The sequence below is a fragment of the Empidonax traillii genome, unplaced genomic scaffold (genome assembly GCF_003031625.1).
Source record: "Empidonax traillii isolate 1590-97213 ecotype Southwest subspecies unplaced genomic scaffold, ASM303162v1 scaffold1566:size175904, whole genome shotgun sequence".
NCBI lineage: Eukaryota > Metazoa > Chordata > Aves > Passeriformes > Tyrannidae > Empidonax > Empidonax traillii.
Window position 1 is genome coordinate 19,855 of NW_020956759.1, and position 18,183 is coordinate 38,037.

General features: G+C 37.6%; 1 protein-coding gene across 2 annotated transcripts in view; it reads left to right on the plus strand.

The window, feature by feature from the left end:
* LOC114070462 (CTP synthase 2) overlaps nt 1-18,183 on the plus strand; it is a 61,145-nt gene that overhangs the window by 17,865 nt on the left and 25,097 nt on the right. The window lies entirely within an intron of this gene.

Consider the following 18,183-nt stretch of genomic DNA (forward strand, 5'->3'; position numbering starts at 1 on the left):
TTCAGATGAGCAAAGGTAAACTTTTGTGGCCTTGCCATCGTATAAGAGGTCTCTTCCTTCCTCTTTCTTGAATTTGTGCAAAAACATACCCTTTCACCTCGAATTGAGGGTTCAATTTCATGATAGCAGTATATTGTAAAATGTGGAAGATGTTGAACACTTACTGTAAATTTTTTGGCTAGCAAGAAGAGAGAGTACAGAAGACTGATTCTGGGACATCTTTGTTTTTAGAGCTTTTTGAGTGCCAGGTTTCTGTAATTGTAACTAACTGGATGATTTGCAGTTTGCATTCAAGGGCATGTAAAGTAGATATGTTAAAGAGAAAGTTATGTGGACATAAAGTTAAGGAAATAATGGAATGACTGTATGTGTCATAGAAGATTAATGCATTGTTTACAAGGGAAGCAGTATACTTGCAGTGTGTATAATGGATATTCTTTTGTTCTGAGCTGCATTAAGGTTCTGAAATTGATTATTACGAGTCATATTTCAGCATCTTAATCTGATCTTTGACATTTCAGTTCTGGACGAGAAACAGATATAAATCATTCCAAGGGGGAAATTTGCACTACCAATAATTATAACTGCTAAATAGTCTGCCTTAGCAGAGTCCATCTGGTGCTGTAAACTGTTTAGATATTTCTATATAATCAATAAAAATGAACTAAAGAGAAGCACATTAGTGAAGCTTGTGAAATACCTAAGTGATGTAGATGTTTCTTTATGCAAGAAAGTCAATTGGAATGTATCAGCACCAATAATATCTTGTGATGCCACTGTGTGTTAAGGACCAAAGAAGTATACTTTTTTTTTAGTTCCTGCTCCTTTGGAAATTCAAGGAGGAGAAGAAAAGTACTGGAGGGCACTGGTTCCTTTTATTTTTAACAGACAAAAGTTGAAATATGTAACTTGGCGGGGAACTTGAGGCCACCATAAAATATGCAACTACTTACATCCTTTCTTAATTTGCCAAGCATTCAGGTATACTCAGAACTGTACTTAGCAAAGCTGATAGTTTCTTCTAAAGTACTTAGAAAATATCTTGGCCTTCTTTGCTTCCCTTTGTCTGCATCTATGGAAATTTGAACCTTTTTACTAGAAATAAAAACTGAGATTATTAAGTAATTGTGTACATCAGAATTATGGAGAATCTCAGAACCACTTGGAAAAGACCTCCAAGATCATTGAGTCCAACCTTTGACCAATCACCACCTTGTCAACTAGACCATGGCACTAAGTGCCATGTCCAGTCATTTCTTGAACACCTCCAGGGATGGTGACTCTATCACCTTCCTGGACAGTCCATTCTAATGCTTGACAACCCTTTCAGTGAAGAAATTCTTTCTGTTGTCCAACCTTTACCTCCCTTGGCGTAGCTTGAGGCTGTTTACTCTTGTCCTGTTACTAGTTGCCTGGGAGAAGAGGCCAGTACCCACCTGGCTACAACCTTCTTTCAGGTAGTTGTAGAGAGCGATAAGGTCACCCCTGAGCCTCCTTTTCTCCAGGCTAGACAACCCCAGCTCCCTCAGCCACTCCTCACTGGACTTGAGCTCCAGACCCTTCACCAGCTTTGTTGCCCTTCTCTGGACATGCTCCAGCACCTCAATGTCTTTCTTGTAGTGAGGGCCCAAAACTGGACACTACTTGAGGTGAGCACAGGGGGACAATCACTGCCCAGGTCCTGCTGGCCACACTATTGCTGATGCAGGCCAGGATGCCATTGGCCTTCATGGCCACCTGGGCACGCTGCTGGCTTGTGTTCAGCCATTGTCGACCAACACCCCCAGGTCACCTGGGCAGCTTTCCAGTCACTCTTCCTCGAGCCTAGAGCATTGCCTGGTGTTGTTCAGTAGGGAAGATGAGGGAGGTACACGAGCTCTGAGTACAACCTGTCAAGTTCTTGATCTCATCTTGGTTGATTATTTGCAGGTGATGTTCCCATTAAGTGTTCTTAAGCTTTCTGCTTTACTTTCTAGCCTTTTGGAAAGTAATGATAGATGAATTGTTAGTGTTCTTTGCGGGAAGATGACTGTTCAAAAAAGTAATGCATTTGCTTGAGCGTAGTGCTTGGTATGAATTTTCTCATACCAGTGATAATTTGGTAATTTGGCAAATGAGAATTTCAAAAATAACTCCTCTAAAGGGAAACTATATAGTCTGTGAACTGCTAATGAGGTGGATTCACTGGATGGACAAAGACTTATTTGTTTGTTCCATTTCCCTCATCTTCCTCTATTATTAAAATTAGATTTTTTTTTTTTAATGAGCCTTTTAATTATTTTCTTTGTCAGTTTTATTGCAACTGCATCTAGTACTGCTCTAGAGGTAAAAAAAAAAAACAACAAAAAACAAAACTTTCCAGAAATAATTGTAATGCTTTTTTCTTTTTTTTTTTTCTTTGATTTAAAAAAGCTAATTTTAATTGTGACCATTGTTCTTCATGACCTATTGCTCCTTGTATAGGATCGTGAAACTGAATTTATTGCACTGGATAAAACTGCATTTTCTATATACTCAAGAAATGCAGAAATACATTTTACCGGTAGGTGACACTCTTAAAACATGTTTGTTTCTCGGTACCCACATTTCCTATTTGGGATCTCAGTAACCTGATTGAATTCCAAAATTTCTAAGGTTATCTAAGAGATATAAATGAACATGTCTCACTCATGCAAAAGCAGCTCTTAAAATTCTGTGACTGTACTTAGGTGTGTAAAGTGGCTACTGTAGCTTAGTAAGCAAATGTGCCTGTGGTTTATTTAGTTTTGAAATCAAAGCATGCTGTTAATGGAGTTTTTTTTTCCATAAACAAGAGAAAAGTAATAAATATTATGATTTTCTTCCAAGGAAAGATATATTTCAACAACTAAAGTTTTTGTAAAAGAATGGCCTGGGAGCCTGTTAGAACATTCATGTCATGTCTAAGCTAATATTTTTTTGAGGCTTCTATTCATGCATCACTGGTGTGGAGTACTTTATTCCTCATTTCGTGGAGGGGATATTCAGGGATAGGAACCACAGTCGTATGTGGTCTCGAATGCACTTGACAGACTTTGCAGTTACTCCAAGTCTTTACATCCTGAAGTAACTCTGATATCTAATTAATTTACCAAGGTAAGGAGGATACTGGTGGTAAAATTCTGTCCAAAATTCCAAGTTATCTAGCAGGATTAGTGCCTAATCTACTGATTACTTGCCTTCAAAATTTTCATTCTTCTCATTTCTCTTCTTTTACTAATTTCTTCTTAAAGTAAACAATAATGCCTATGAATTAGTTGTGTGAAAACATCTTTATCACAGGAATCATGCAACGAAAAGGTTAAAGCTGCGCCAAAGAAAGATAATGAATATTTTAGTTGCAAGAGCAATCCCTCAGTTTATATACAGAATTACCTATTACAGGAGTAATAACAAAAAAAAGTAACATACTCACATAAATATAATTTAATGTAATGTTGCAGTTATCATACTTGGCATTGTTACATTGTTACTGAAAATAAGTACTTCATGTTCTAAAAGTTTGAACTGTTTGCCCTGTGGCAGTGTTGTCTTATGGTAATGATGTAACTGAACTGGGAGGAGTATTGGGTGGTATCCACTAGGGAACGCTCCTCCTACATCTTTCTTTTTGTATGTTGTAGAAACTGTGAGATTTGAATTGTTCTAGAAGTCCAAATAGTTGCTCAGGTAAAGCAGGGTTTGTTACATGACACCTCAAATGTAGCGTGAAATAGAAACAGATAGTTCTGAACTACTTGCAAGGCATTTCAGCTGGAAAGTGTGGCTAGTGAGTATGCAGGAAACACAATGCAGACATACTTCGTTATCTGTTAAATCTTTATTCCATGTGTTTAAAATAATAACAAATCTGTGGGTTTAGGTGTACGAATAATGTAAACAAATGCCGGGCTCTTCTTCAAAGCAGTGATATTCATTCTTGCAGGTGCCTTACTGTCCTGTGTTAGTTATCCTTTTTATAAGCATCACAAACTCATCAAAGCTGACTTTTCCATCATTATTTTTGTCCAACGATTTAATTATGTTATCAAGTGAGAACTGATCCTGTTTTTTATAGGACAAGAATTAAAGAAAAAAAGAAGAATTAAATAAGTAGATTGCCATGGCTGTTTCCCTATTAAGAATGTTCCCGAGAAGTGACACAGTAATAGTCAGTGCTACTTGAAGTAACCCTGGTAGTGTTGTATTTACTAGTTTGACTGGTTAAACTGGACGTACAGCTTGCTATTGTCTGCCAAAAGCGTTAACAAAGATGTGGTGACCTTTGGGAAATATCAGGTATCACTTAGGCAGGTTACTTCAGTCTTGTTGGGGTAAATATGGAATGTACAGAACAGCAGGTGGAATAGCTGCATCATGTACACAGTCACCAATGAAAAATTAACATGCATACCACTCACTCCTTTATTAGATACTAATTTGGACCCTGCATACACTATTTGAAAAGGTGAACTGCAGTCTCTTCACAATTTGGGCCAGGATCTGAGAGTCTCTTTCCCTCCCCTTTCCCCCTCTTTGTTAGGGATACTGTATTCACTGTTGAAAAAAATCTTTATAGTATATTAAATCTAGTTTAGATTATTAGCTTCTTTTATATGTTGTGTCTGGTAAGAGTGTATGTAACATCCCGATGCAATGACTATTCTGATGACAACCCTAATTGGGCTAATTAAATAATATAAACCAAATTTGAAGTTATAATTTAAATTCTTAAAATGTTTTCTTTTTTAATACCTTATATCTATGTGTGTTTTGTAGTGGCCTGTTATATTTTTATGTTGATTTATTATGGTGCCATAAATTTTTGGAAACAGACCAGTTGCTTGAAAATGTCTGATGTCCAGGTAGAAAACATCAGTATTGCTTTTCCTGGACAGTTCCATTTCCACATATCTAGCAAAATGGGTATGGTGCTAAATGATCTCCAACTAATATAAAACACATTATATTTCTGAATTTGCCATCGCATTTCTATTAATTTTTGGCAATAATTTCTAACATGTTTTTTAAGGGGAAATACCCATACCAACCTTTGTGTTTTGTCAATAAGCCATTTCTTTATAATTGAAATTACTAAATTGGATTACTGTAGTTCTCAAAATACTGGATTTTTCTGCTGGGGTGCCACTTATTTCAGACCTTTAGCAAAAATTGGTTTTGTCAGCTATCCAAAACACAGTATTTAGGGATTTGTCTAGCAAAATAATCTAAATTGAGTCCTAATGCAATTCAGGAAAGGTTTGGCAGAGAATATACATGAAATCAGAACCTGGATTTTTTTTCCAGCTACAAGAAATGAGTGTTTTTCTACCCTAGAGGAATCTCTTTATTTGGCATCTTTCTGGAATGGCAAGCTTCTTTTATTTTGTGATAGTGGAAACTTATTCTAGATTGGCTGAGATCTCTTGCTTTTAAATGTGTCCTACTGTTTTATTTGATTTATAGATTTTTCTTCTCTGAATTTTCTAGGTTCAAGATTAATTATTTAAACTGAAACAACAAATATTTTATAAGACTTAGATGCAATAGTTTAGGTGAAATTTGGCTTACATTAAAAAAAAAAAAAAAAACAAAAAACAAACCATAAAAAACCCTCCCCAAAACAGCTTCTTAGATTTTTTGCATTTTGTTTGATAAGTCTTTGTTATAAACTCCATGCTTAGATATCTTTTTTGGAACTACTGTTTATTAAATGAAGTTTTATAACGCAAACCTTATTTAAGAATTATTTATAGAGTCAGTGAAACCATTTTGGCACAATAATCTGCCTTGAACATCATTGCTTGTATTTCCTTTCTCCTATCTATTTGATAGGAATCACAGTAAATAAATAAGAGTGTAACTTACCTTCAGGTACTGTGCAAATTGATTCTGAAGTAGGTTTTTCAGTCCCCCAATGGACAGTGCACTGGTGCTGCCCTCCATTAAAGCATATTGAGTAAAATACTTCAGAAGGTTTTCATTGAGTAAATGTTCCATGTTTCTCAGGTGTTGTCTTGAAGAATAACTGTAAACAAAGCAGGTAATAGCAGTCCTCAGAATTCAAAATACATCTGACACACTCTTCATTGGTTTACTGACCATGGTTAATGAAATGATTAATACTTAACCTAGATGAAAAGAGTTGAGCTTTTTTCTGTAAAATTAGATCAACTCTGCCAAGAAAAGAAAGTATCCAAGTTAGATCCAAGGATTTGAAACACCCAGTATGTTTAGGTTATGCTTACCTCACTCAGAATCTGGAGCTTTCAAATGTATTCGGCAGAAGTGAGAGTCTCAGATTGGGGTAACCTTTATAGTTGCTTGTGTGCTCCACCCTAATTATGAAACTGCCATTTGTCACTGAGTCAGTGCACTAGTTATTGTGTTTTCAACAGTCAAAGGAATAGGATACTTTAGCTGTAGAAATGACTAATTTTTTTTATCTTTGAAATGTCATCATCCTCCACTGCACTTGAGGTAGGTTTCCTTGGTCTTTGTAGGTGATCCTGTGGAGATTTTCTTTCTTGAATTTTTGTATTTTACACTTCAAGATGAACCACACTCAAAGAAGCCTGAAACAGACTTCTATGGGGATATGTATAGCATTTGTCATTGTAGAGGCCTTTTTGAAAATGATGAATATAAATTTGTTTTAAAAAGGTCTACATAAATAATATATTAAGAAGCTACTTGCTCTCTGTCTGAGTAGATAATCACCAATTGCAAGGACAATTCTCCAAATTTTTACTGTTTCTTAGCATGGGAAGGTGATGAATTTCCTCTGATACAAAATTTTGGTTGCTACTATTCAGAGTCAAAACATTGCATGATGTGAATGAAAAAAGACTGAAACATTCTAAATGAAAAAGTTGAATTTGAGATTCTGAAAAAACTTTGAAACAGTTTCATAGCTGTGTATTGTATTCTGCAGGTTCTGAATGCTCCATTCTGAATGTTCCAATTTGTCATATTCCATTGATGATCTGTGGGACATTTTGATATTCAGCCTGTGGTTGATGCTTCATGACCCAACAGTGCTGATTTTGCAACTGCTGAGTTGCTGGCTCTGGCTGTGGTTTCTATGTGTGGTTTCTAATCTGCCTGCTGTCTGTTGTGTTCATTTTTTTGGTGCTTACCCCAGGCCCACTGATTAGATTTTTCACCCCATCCATCACTTCTTGAGAATCACTCATCAATGCATCACTTATAACTGAGCCAGGAGCTTTGTGGGTCTGTAGGAGATGGATGGGTTCAAAGGGATGTTTTTGGAACTTCAGGTATATGAGTGTAGGATTCCATAACAGGTAAGCAGGAGGGAAGACCAGGCAAACTGTGCTAGATGAATCATGTAGATATGTACCTTGCATTTAGCAGCCTGTTTGAATGTGCTTGTACTCACTTCCCAAAGTGTCAGAGCTGAGAAAGTCCTCCAGAGATCAGATAATTCATTCTTCCCTTTGCCCTGGAGGGGGTCACCAGTGTTTATGTTGGATATAAGCTGAATGTATTCTTAAGTGCCTTAAATAGTGGGGACTCCACAACCTCCTTGTCTGGTTTATTCTTGTGGTTCCTTATCTCACTATTAGACTATTATTGTATGTCCACAAGCCTTGTTGCACTTAAGCCCTGAGCTTCTCCTGTCTCCATAGATAGGGAGAACAGACCTATCATCTTACCTCTTAAAATGGCCTTTAACATCAGCCAAATTCCCTGTCCTCTTTTTTCGATACAGAAATCCTTGCTAGTTTAGTATTCCTTGTGAGTCCTACTTCTTGGATTTGCTCATCTTTTCTTGACTTTCTTCAGTTGGTTCCCATCTTGAGGTGCCATCTCCAAAGTTGTACCACTTGCTCACCACTCTGGGTGCTCATGGTTTTTCAGATTTAAATAGTTCCTGTTCTGGGAAGCTGGCGTGCCTGATATATATTGTTGGCATAGCAAAATTTAAGTGTTCAAATTACTGGTCTTTGTACCTAACTCACCTCTCTGAGTTGAAAATGTAGTAGTAAGATGCTTAGGACAATGGAAAAATTGTATTTTGAGAGATTACAACTCAAGGAATTCAGCACAATTAACTTTAAATTAACTTTAAAAATAATTAATTGTTAATTTGTTAAGGGTTCATTAAAGAACACCATTTAATTGCAAAATAGCATAACCAGTTCTACTGAAACATCTTCCCATGAAAGTGAGACACCGATGTCTGAAAATTTGTGTGACCTGCTGATGAGTTGTGTGCCAAATCAGGGGAGGAATCCATTCTCCTCAGATCAGTTTTATTCACAAGGTACTGTAATCTAGAGGCTATCTGTGTGTGAGACTGGTGGAACTGGGATTAGTAGTTTGATTTTGCATCTCTTTGTTCTCTTCACTCTCATTTAGACTGCAGTGCCCTGTTCCAATAGTTTGTGTGGCATCTCTGAATTCTGTATTGGAATCAGCCACAGAACTCAGTTTAACAGGTCCCAGTACTTTGTCTTTGCCAGAAGACCCCTTTGTTAGACATCAGTTCTATTCTGAAATAGGTCCAGCTTAGTCAGCACATCCCAGTAGTGGTAGAACTACCGATGTTATGAATTCTGGTCACTGACTAAGAATTTAAACAAAAGTAGGGGAACATAAGAAGTTACTGTTGCCACTGTTAGATGATGTGTGACTAGCAGACAGCAGCATTTATCTGTGTTATACAACACCACTTGAAGCTTTGAAGTCTGTGCAAGCTGACTCCCGGTGTAGAAGCTGGAGTCTAGCTTTGGTTACCGTGTTTTGCTGCTCTTTCTTGAATATATGAAAATATATTGTTCCTGCAGTTTATGACATAATTGAATTGGGTTTGCCCTGTGCTAGAGAAATCATATTAGTGAGCACAGTAGCCTTTTGGAATTGACATTTTTATTGTAGCGTAGATACAAAGCCATTAGCAAAAAGAGAACTAAGTTGGTGATGTCTTGTGTTTTTAGGGATGCATGTCATGTCCCTTTGATGGTTGTGGGTCATTTTCTTTCACTGATGGTGTGTGCAGATTCAATATTCACTCAAAATCACCTATTGGTGAGTATTGCCCTAATAAACTGGTTTGCTGGCGTATTTGGAGCAAGCAATTCCAATCACACTGGACAGTAAGAGAGTACAACATGCAGGGATGATTGAAGTTTGGACACCACTGTTGTGGTAGGAGGGGTGAAATTTATGGCCTCATGTGCATTTAATGATGGATGAAGTGTGGTGGTAACTCAGCTGCTGTCTCTTCTGCCCTTCTCGCATCCTTCCTGCCAGCCACTGATGGCTGAATGGTATTTGAATCTGTGCTCCTTGTTTACTTGGACTATAAATTGGGTTGGTCTACAAGTGGATTTCTGTGCCAGTCACTGACTCTGTTGGAAGGGACAGGGCACCCTCCACAAGGGTGGGGCTGTCACCTGAGGGCAGCAACTATCTCAATCATCCTGTTTAATCCTCCAGTTATGGGTTAACACCCTAACCCTCCAGTACTTTTCCACCTTCTGTGGTATATTTTATTGTGGCAGTACCACTGTTACTTGTATGTGAACCCAACTACTTTAAAGCTAATAGGTTTCAGGATGAACTTCTCTGTGAGGTTTATGTTACAGCCTGGCTGCAGTATTGATTTGTGTGCTGTCAAAGTGAAGTTTGCTGTAATTGAGAACATACATTTGTGGATGTTGTGCCTTCAAAAAGAAAGAGTGAGAGGTGACTTTGTCCTTAGTATTCACTTATTTATACTTGTATTCTGCTTGTACATCATCTCTAGCTTCTATACATCTGTTACTAGCTCAAAGCCCTTCGTTAACTTTACTTACTTTCTGGGATTGAAGTGGAGAAAGATGATGGGACAATTGAAGTAAATTGGGCTGGATGAGGGACTCTGTGGAACGTACTGTTCCTTATCTGATTTGCAAAGAAATCTTGCACAGGTGTCAAATAGGTTTGCTTTCTTATTGAGTTAAGTCGAGCAGAATTTGTATAGAACTAATGCTAGTACAAAGAATATGCATGTGTCTATGCCTATTTTAAAGTAACAATTCCCATGCTGCATCTGCAGTGAAATGTTAGATACATACAATAATGAGTAATATTTCTTTTTAAATAGTTGTACTGTAAATAATTTGCAATTGAAACTGTGGAGATGCAGGTGTCTGCTCCTGCCATGGTGTGTGCTCATTTCAGCTGTAAGAGCTTTAGTGAGTTCTGCAGAGAATCAGTGCTGCAACTGTAGTCAGTCATCTTCAGACATTCCTGACCTGTTTGAAAAAAGGAAAAGGCTTTAAAGCTGAGATATGGAGAGTCTAATACATGGGACTTTTTTCAAGCTGTATGTTGGCAGATGTTGGGAACTAGCTCTGTAGTGCAAATAGGGGAGTTGTGATAGAACTTTAGTGTTGTCAGTTGGGTTCTTACTGTCAGGGTGGGAGGAGACAAAGGACTGACTGAGAGAAAAGGAACATCCAGTGAACAAACTTTCTGGAAAAAATCAAATAGTTATGGGTGAGAAGTTCAGCAAACTGCACTGCAGCGAATATAGAGAACCTGGCATTGCTTTAAGGGATGGAACTGTTAGATGGAAGTTGGGGATGAGTTGTAAAATCCTTTATGTGTCACTGGTGATGCATTCTTTGTATTAAAATTACCATTGTTTGTAAAACCTGTAGTGGTGATGTGTAAAAGAATTGTCTCATCTCACAAATTACACTTGAACTATATGGGTTATCCTGACAAGAGTCTCTTGCAGGCCCTCCCTTGTGACATATACCTAATGGGATGTTGAAGGTGTCTCCCTAAACAGGACTGGGTGCGACTGCTGCAGGGATGAATGATTTAATAAGATGCATTGTTTGTAGTCAGCTTTAAATTGGTGATGTGTTCTTCACTGTAGCTGTATGTGTCAGCTGTTGCTGCCATATGGACACATCTGGCAGACAAACTATTATTTTGCTGAAACTCCCTGTGATGTAGATATTCTTTATTGCACAAGATAGTTTTGATGGAGATTGTGTCTCAATAAGAGGTTTTATCCTTCCGCTTTGTGAACCTTGACTCGTGCAGCAGTGCAATACAGTTGTTACTGCTGCAGCTGAAATTTTCAGCTGATATAATTGCTAAAAGCCTAAACCCTTTTGTTCCATACTAAACTCAGATTTGTTTTTGAAATTCTTAAAGTGATAAAAAATGTGTAAATCTCCATTCTGGCAAAGCATATTTGTATTTATGGAGGAAGGTCTTTTGTTCAGTTTCAGGTGGGGCAAAGGAAGTGTTAGTAAGGTAATGTTGTGCAAGGGGCACTAGCAAGGTTGTTGTGTCTCTGGTGATACTAAGTCTTGTCTCAACTGTCCTTTGACCCCAGAGATGCCTGGACTCTCTAGACATCACAGCTGTATCTAAGACCCTTTGTTCATCCTGAAAACAAAATCTATGAGGAGAGATGGTATTGAGTGTGTAGTTCATTTTCAGAGCATTTTTTGTGCTCTCAATGATGCAACCTGATGGACTGTTCAAAAGAGATCTAGAGATGCATCTAATAAACCAGATGGGCACATGATTCAGGAATTACATGGCACTGAGATGCCTAAATCTCACAATGTGAATATACCAGTAAGAAACTCCTTTGCTCAGCTTTTTTCTTGCCTAGAAATAGCTATAATCTCTTTTCATGCAAATCCAGGACTACTGTCTGTCAATGTAATAATCCTAGGATCTAATCCAGTATGTATTCTTACAGTTTATTTAATATGATTTGATGGGCAGGGGTCTGATACAGTATGAGTTAGTGATACTCTCTTTTAAAGCAAGCCTTCAGCTTGAGAAGGTATGGTATCAGGATACTCCTGATTCTTTTTGTGAGCATATGGGAAAAATAGGGAATCCTGGTTTCTGGCTTCTCTGTCTGAAACAATTTTGCCTTTTATATTAAACAGCAAGAGCTGGGAGAATGAGTATTCTGATGTTTTGACCACATGGACCAACATGCACTCTTCTGTGGGTGTCTTTGTACGCTGGGTAGGGATAGTGGGCCCTCAGCACAGTTAACAAATGTTCAATCCCTTCTAAATCAGGCACCGAGGTCTTTTATCAGAATTGTGCTGCAGTGACCCTTTAGGTCACTCTGAACCTGCTGCAGCTGTGCTGACCTTGCTGCTGAAGTGCAAGGGAATTACTGAGACAGGGCCACAATACTGAATTAAAGGTTCTTGTGTTAGATAATGACCACCTTCATTCCTCCAAGAACAGGTAAGTTTGGAGAAAACAGCACCAACCATGAGAGGTGCTCTTAAGGAGAAAGAAATGGAGATCATTTTGCAATGCTTCTTTAGTAGCAGCCTCTGAATCTCTCTATTTAATTTCTTTACCTTCCACACTGTGTAGATGGGTCAGCCTTGATGGCCTGGTCAGACTCAGCACACAAAATGGGGAGGCAGAGAAATAAACCGCATAGTGGTAAGAACCTTGGAGCCCTCTCTTTGATTCAGAGGAATATGTGCTTATATGTACCATTTGAGCTCCAGAAGTTACTAATTCTGTCAGAAGTCTGAAAGTGAGCCATGCCTTGTAAAGTCAGATTATTAGTGGTATTCTGGGGAATGTTTCATTATCAATGTGAAACATAACAAAAATGATGATACAGAGTAATGGCTTTACCTTTGTTATAGCAATCCCTCTTCTGTTAGCATTTTTATGTGTCATTATCTAGATATAATAGATGTTTGCTAAATTATTTCCAAAGGAAGACTGTCATAATGACCATTTCAGTTCTCTCTGATAGGAGAATTTGGGACAATGGAAGATAAAGGCTGCTAGAGAAGTCTCCCCCGTCTTCTCTTTTGACCAAGTCAGGAGTTAATGTGGAACATGAGGGAAACCAAAGATGAAATCAGAGGGAACTAATGAGGCTTGTGAGAGGAGTGGCTGGTTTCTAACTAACAGTATAGAGCAATCAATTGTCTATTTAAAAGTGACTATAGCTTATTGAAAGAAACTAACTTACTGTAACTGAACAAAAATTGTAGTCCAGAAAGGATATTTCTTGTATACATAGCTTAATTTTAGATTTTCTTATTGACTAATTTGATTACTAAATCAGAACCAAATTATAGTAAATTCAGTAAGTAACAGCAGTAGTAGTTTGGAAGTTCTCAGTTTACACAAATGCAGCAAATAAGCAATTTATAAATATCTGTAAAACAGAACTTTGAAGAAGTAAATTTGTATTTTGTTGTAAACTGAAATTAACAAATTATCCACGTCAGTCATAATTCACATCTCAATTGTGCTAGTGAGGAAACCAACTATCACTTAAGTTGAATTTACTTTGGAGCCAGCTTCACCTACTTTAAGTTAGTGACTAGTTTCCTTTCAAAACAAATGGACTTTGTTTTTTGGTTTTGTGGGGGTTTTTGTTTGGGGTTTTGGGTGTTTTTGTTTGTTTTCTTTGGTTTTTGATGTGGTTTTGTGGTTTTTTTATTTTATTTGGTTGGTTTTTTTTCCTCTATAATAGATGGGAATTCACAGCTAAGTTGTAACAAATCGGAGCTTTAAAAAAATTTCTTAGGATTCAGAATCAAGAGTGGAGAGAATTTTATATGCAGGTTTTTAAGTATCTTTAGCTTGTAAGTATGTGCACCAAATGGTATGTGAAGCTCAGCCTTAAGGCTAGTATCAGCTTAGAGCAGACCTGTGTAACCCCAAGATACCTGTATGTGCTGTGTGTCCTTCAGGTGTTAGAACTGTCAAAACATTAAAAAAGGAGAAACAATGGTTTTCCTCTGAGACATTACTAAAGTTGATTTTTCTCATCCACTCTCTGTAGTCACCTTCTATTGTCCATCAGATCCTGGTATTAAAAAGCCCTGAAATCTAGCTATGAAGAATCTGGAATTATACATTTGAAAATAATGAAAATATGTGTGTGAAAGCACTTGGTGATTATTGCATTGCAGGTAAAAGATAATTTAGATGTAATTAGTGGTGGCTTCAATTTAGACTATCATTTGGCCTGGTTAATTAGAGAGAGCCTGTGCAGGAATCAGAGATGTAACTTGCCATGAAACTGTTAACATTGGTCTTCATTGATGAGAAGGAAGGTCAATAGCTGCCCAAGAGTCTTGGAAAAATACCAAAGCCTCAGTATTGCTCAATCTGTAAACTGAAAAATTAGTTTTGACAAATCACAGCAGACATGCTGTGCCTGCAAATAACACAGATCAGTGACTGGTGCTTTCTTGCACAGCTTGACTTTGTACAAAACTTTTTTGTCTTGTGGCAAAAAAATATTCTAATCTTTCTCAGAATAATCCATTTTAAGCAGAGATAATCAGAGTACTTGCAAGGTTTGTGTTGTCTTGCTGTTTCTCTTGCTGCGAATGTAGAATTGTAAGTGATACTATAGAGAAATTATATGAATTCTCCAATACCAAATAAATTGCAATTTTTGAAATTCAGTGTCATTAGCACCATTATGTGGTGAATATATTTATATTATCACCTTCTCACCCAGCTTAACTCATTTTTAACCTGTATTTTCTGAGCTGAAGCTTAAGTAATGAGACATTTAATTGTCTCTGTCTTCTTGGAGGCATTAGAGAGCCAGTACTTAAGCAAACAACTGAAAAAGTTTCTAATAATTCTTTTGTCAGTGAATTTATTTTGTTCCACCACATCTTTGCAAACTCAACAAAACCTGAAGTTCAAGTGACAAGTAGCATGGAGGGGAGCTTTATTTGAGATTAGGAATTAAGAGGATAGAACCCTTTTTTCCTCTTACAACTGAAATTGAGCTGATGAATATATCTGTGAACGAAGGACACCTGTGGTTATATCACAGGTAGGCAATGTGTGTGGTGTTCTCCAGTGCATATTAGGGTATTATCTTTACTTTAGAAGAACACACTGGGTCAGGCGACAGCTCCATCTAGGCCAAAGGCCCATTTGGCCCATCACCTGTCTCACCCTTTACAAAGTCTGTGTTGGCAGTGTCCCAACCTGTTATTGCTGCCCAGGAGACCCCTACTTCTACATTTCTCTTAAAGGATCTGCTAAGTTGCGTGGCATGGGCATCAGGTGTTTCAGACTACAGATCTCTGTATCTCCCCTGAAGCATTTGCCATTTGGGCATCTGTGGGTGACAAGGCTGATGAGAGGTTATTCACCACAGGTACTAGACCAGCTATTTCACCCTTCAGTTGCTTCTAAATTGAATGAATACCATCCGTTTCTAGTGATTTCTTACTTTCTATTTTGTCTATTTGTTATGTAACCACTTCTTTTAACACTTCAGTTCGAAATTGGAGCATCAGAGTTTCCCCAGAAGAAAGACTTCAGCTTGGGAATGTCTTTCAAATTCCTTGACAGTACACACAAGCAGAATGCTCATTTTTTTATGCCATTGTCATAGTTTCTTTGAGTACATGTTTTATTTTATTTTTTTAGTCCTGATAATTGATTATCTCTATAATCCTAGATTTTTCTCCTTAAATGAAAACAAATGAAAATAATTGACTCTCAATTATTGATGCCTTTTAGAAGTTGCTTCTCAAATATTTGGAGAGTGGGGGATAATGATTTGATATTTATATATTTAACTTTAAATATTTGTGTTTCTTTACCTTCACTTGGACATATATTTAGTTTTTCCGAAGGGTCCCTTCTTGCTGTTAATAACCTGCTACTTTTTTTCTCTCTCAAGGTTTTCTTAATAAAAAAGAATTTTTCTAAATAGAGTTGCACGTTACATTTTCAGAAGGATTTTGACCTTTCCTGTACTTGCATAAGGAATTTCGTGTAACTTGTAAATCAAATAAGGATATTTATGCTATATACAAAACATATTTCTGGATGAAGTGGACGTAGGTGAATATCTGTCCATGTCTAGTTTAACAAGCAGAGAACATTTAATGGAGGACTCTCTGCCCAAGACTGCCTTGGTAATGCTGCAATATATTTGAATAGTGTGTTACTTCAGAGTGAACTAGGGATGGTCTGGGGTTGTGTATATAGTGTTGACAAAGAATGGATGTGGAAGGGATATTCAAAAAACTCTTTTTGTGCAAGCCTGCACAAAAATACACATTAAGGCAGAACAGCACTCTTACCTCGTGGCTTAGATGAACATTTCAAGCTACCACGTTTTGGTGTGATTGTCCAGCTGGAATGTATTTGTCTCTGTATGTGCTCTTGTCCTTACAGAGAGGAACACTCAGCTGGTTCCCTTAAATTACCTATCTGAAAGTTACCTGGCTAAAGTTATGTGGGGTGATTCCCACACACAGGGAATAACTCGGAAGCGCTGTGGTTAACTAGTTCCTCACCACTGTAATTCTGATTAATGAAACAAAATAAGTTTGGAAGGGGGTTGTCCAGATCCCTTAATGCTGTGATTATATCACTGAATATTAACACCTCCAAAATGCCTCCTCTCACCCACCAGCCTCAAAAAAGCACACACACAAATAAGCTTGCAGAAACTGTGTATTAAAAAAAAAAAAAAAAATTAGGGCACATGAAATAGATTGCCTGTTGACTGGTTTCTGCACAATTCTGATTACTACAGTTTATATATTGAAAACTACAAGAAATCACGTCCAGTATTATGAAAGGAATTTCCATAGAAGTTTCTCCTACCTATAGAAATGACCAAGTTGCATTAAAGCACTGGTCATGTTGTGAGCTCACCTGGGAATGCATGGTTTCTGTGTCATTAAATGCCTTCTTTCTGAAGTGTAGGAACAAGATGAGATGTTTTAAAGTCCTGGTTCTGCTTGGTTAAACAAATTGTATAATCTAAGTTATTTTTTCTCATATCAAATAGAGGTAATGAAACACTTGCGTTTGTAAAGTGGCTTGATACCTGCAAAGAAAGGTCTGTGCAGAAGCTAAGGGCTTCCACCCTTTTCATAACAGCTTTATAGAGACCCAGAAGTGAGCACTGGAATTGAGCATGCTCCTAAAAGTGCATGGGCAAGAGAAAATGATGAACTCAAATCAGTTGCATAGAGGTATTGGAGGCTGTATTAAATGAGATGTGAGTGGCCAGTTCGTTATGTTGTGAACTAATAATTTTTATTAAAAATAAAGGGAAAACTACTAGATAAAGTTTTAGTAAATACTTTGCCCCCCATCAAATTACTGTAATGGAAGAAAAATAATGTGAAGAAGAAAAACACAGACTTTTCCCCAACTTTTTATTGATGAGATTTTCTGTTTTCTTAAGTCTGTATTAATTTGCCTCCCATCCTTGATTTGTATGTGATAATAAGATGTTTCATATTGGGGAATTAGGCACTGAACAAGAAAACTGCATTTACAATGGATTTGACTATGACTCACTGTAGACATGTGCTTTTTAACTAAAAATTAGTTCTCATAGCCTCTGACTTTTTGTTCTGCCATTGCAGACAAACAATTAGAGGTGCAAGTGAAGGATAAAAATGATTTTTGTATGGGCGCCACTGATTACTTTTCCTTTGCGAGGCTGTAGCTGCTCTGTGCTGCTCTGTACGAGATGTTGCAGCTATGACAGTTGTGTGTTGTATGCCGCTGTGCTGGGTGGTGACACACCTAGAACTTTGGCTGTGTGGCAATATCTTTTGGTTGCTTGGTAAACATTTGTACCATTTGAGCGGATCGCTGTATTATCTGTTGAATTCATCTGTACCTGGCCACCCACACTTTTCACAGTGGGTGTCTGAAATTCTGCTGGGTGTGTCCAGCTGATGTCATGCTAATTAAACAACTCCTTGACATGTGGTAGTGTAAAGTTGATGACTCTATAGATGTTACTTTCTTAGAAACAATATTGGTAAAGTATTTCCTGTAGGCTTTCACCATCTTGTTGCTAAATAAGAAGTGATCTGAAGATCCATTTCTCCTCATCTCTGACCTTTTTGCTAATGGTTCTCCAAATGCACCCACACATCCTCTCTGCTCCTTTCTTCCTACTTCCTCATGTGTAGCCCTTCCTATTGGTTTATCTTTTAAAAGTGTGTACTGTGTTCATCCCTAAAAATGAATATGTAGGTTTGCAGCTCTGGTTTTATGATCAGTTAGCAAAGAACTGCACAGGTGTGTGTGTACTGTCACACTCACTCTGGAGCTCATCCATGAATCCAGGCGTCCTGGTGCTGCTCCCTGGTGCCACATGGGGGGAGGAAGCGATCAGCGTGTGGGCTCTGC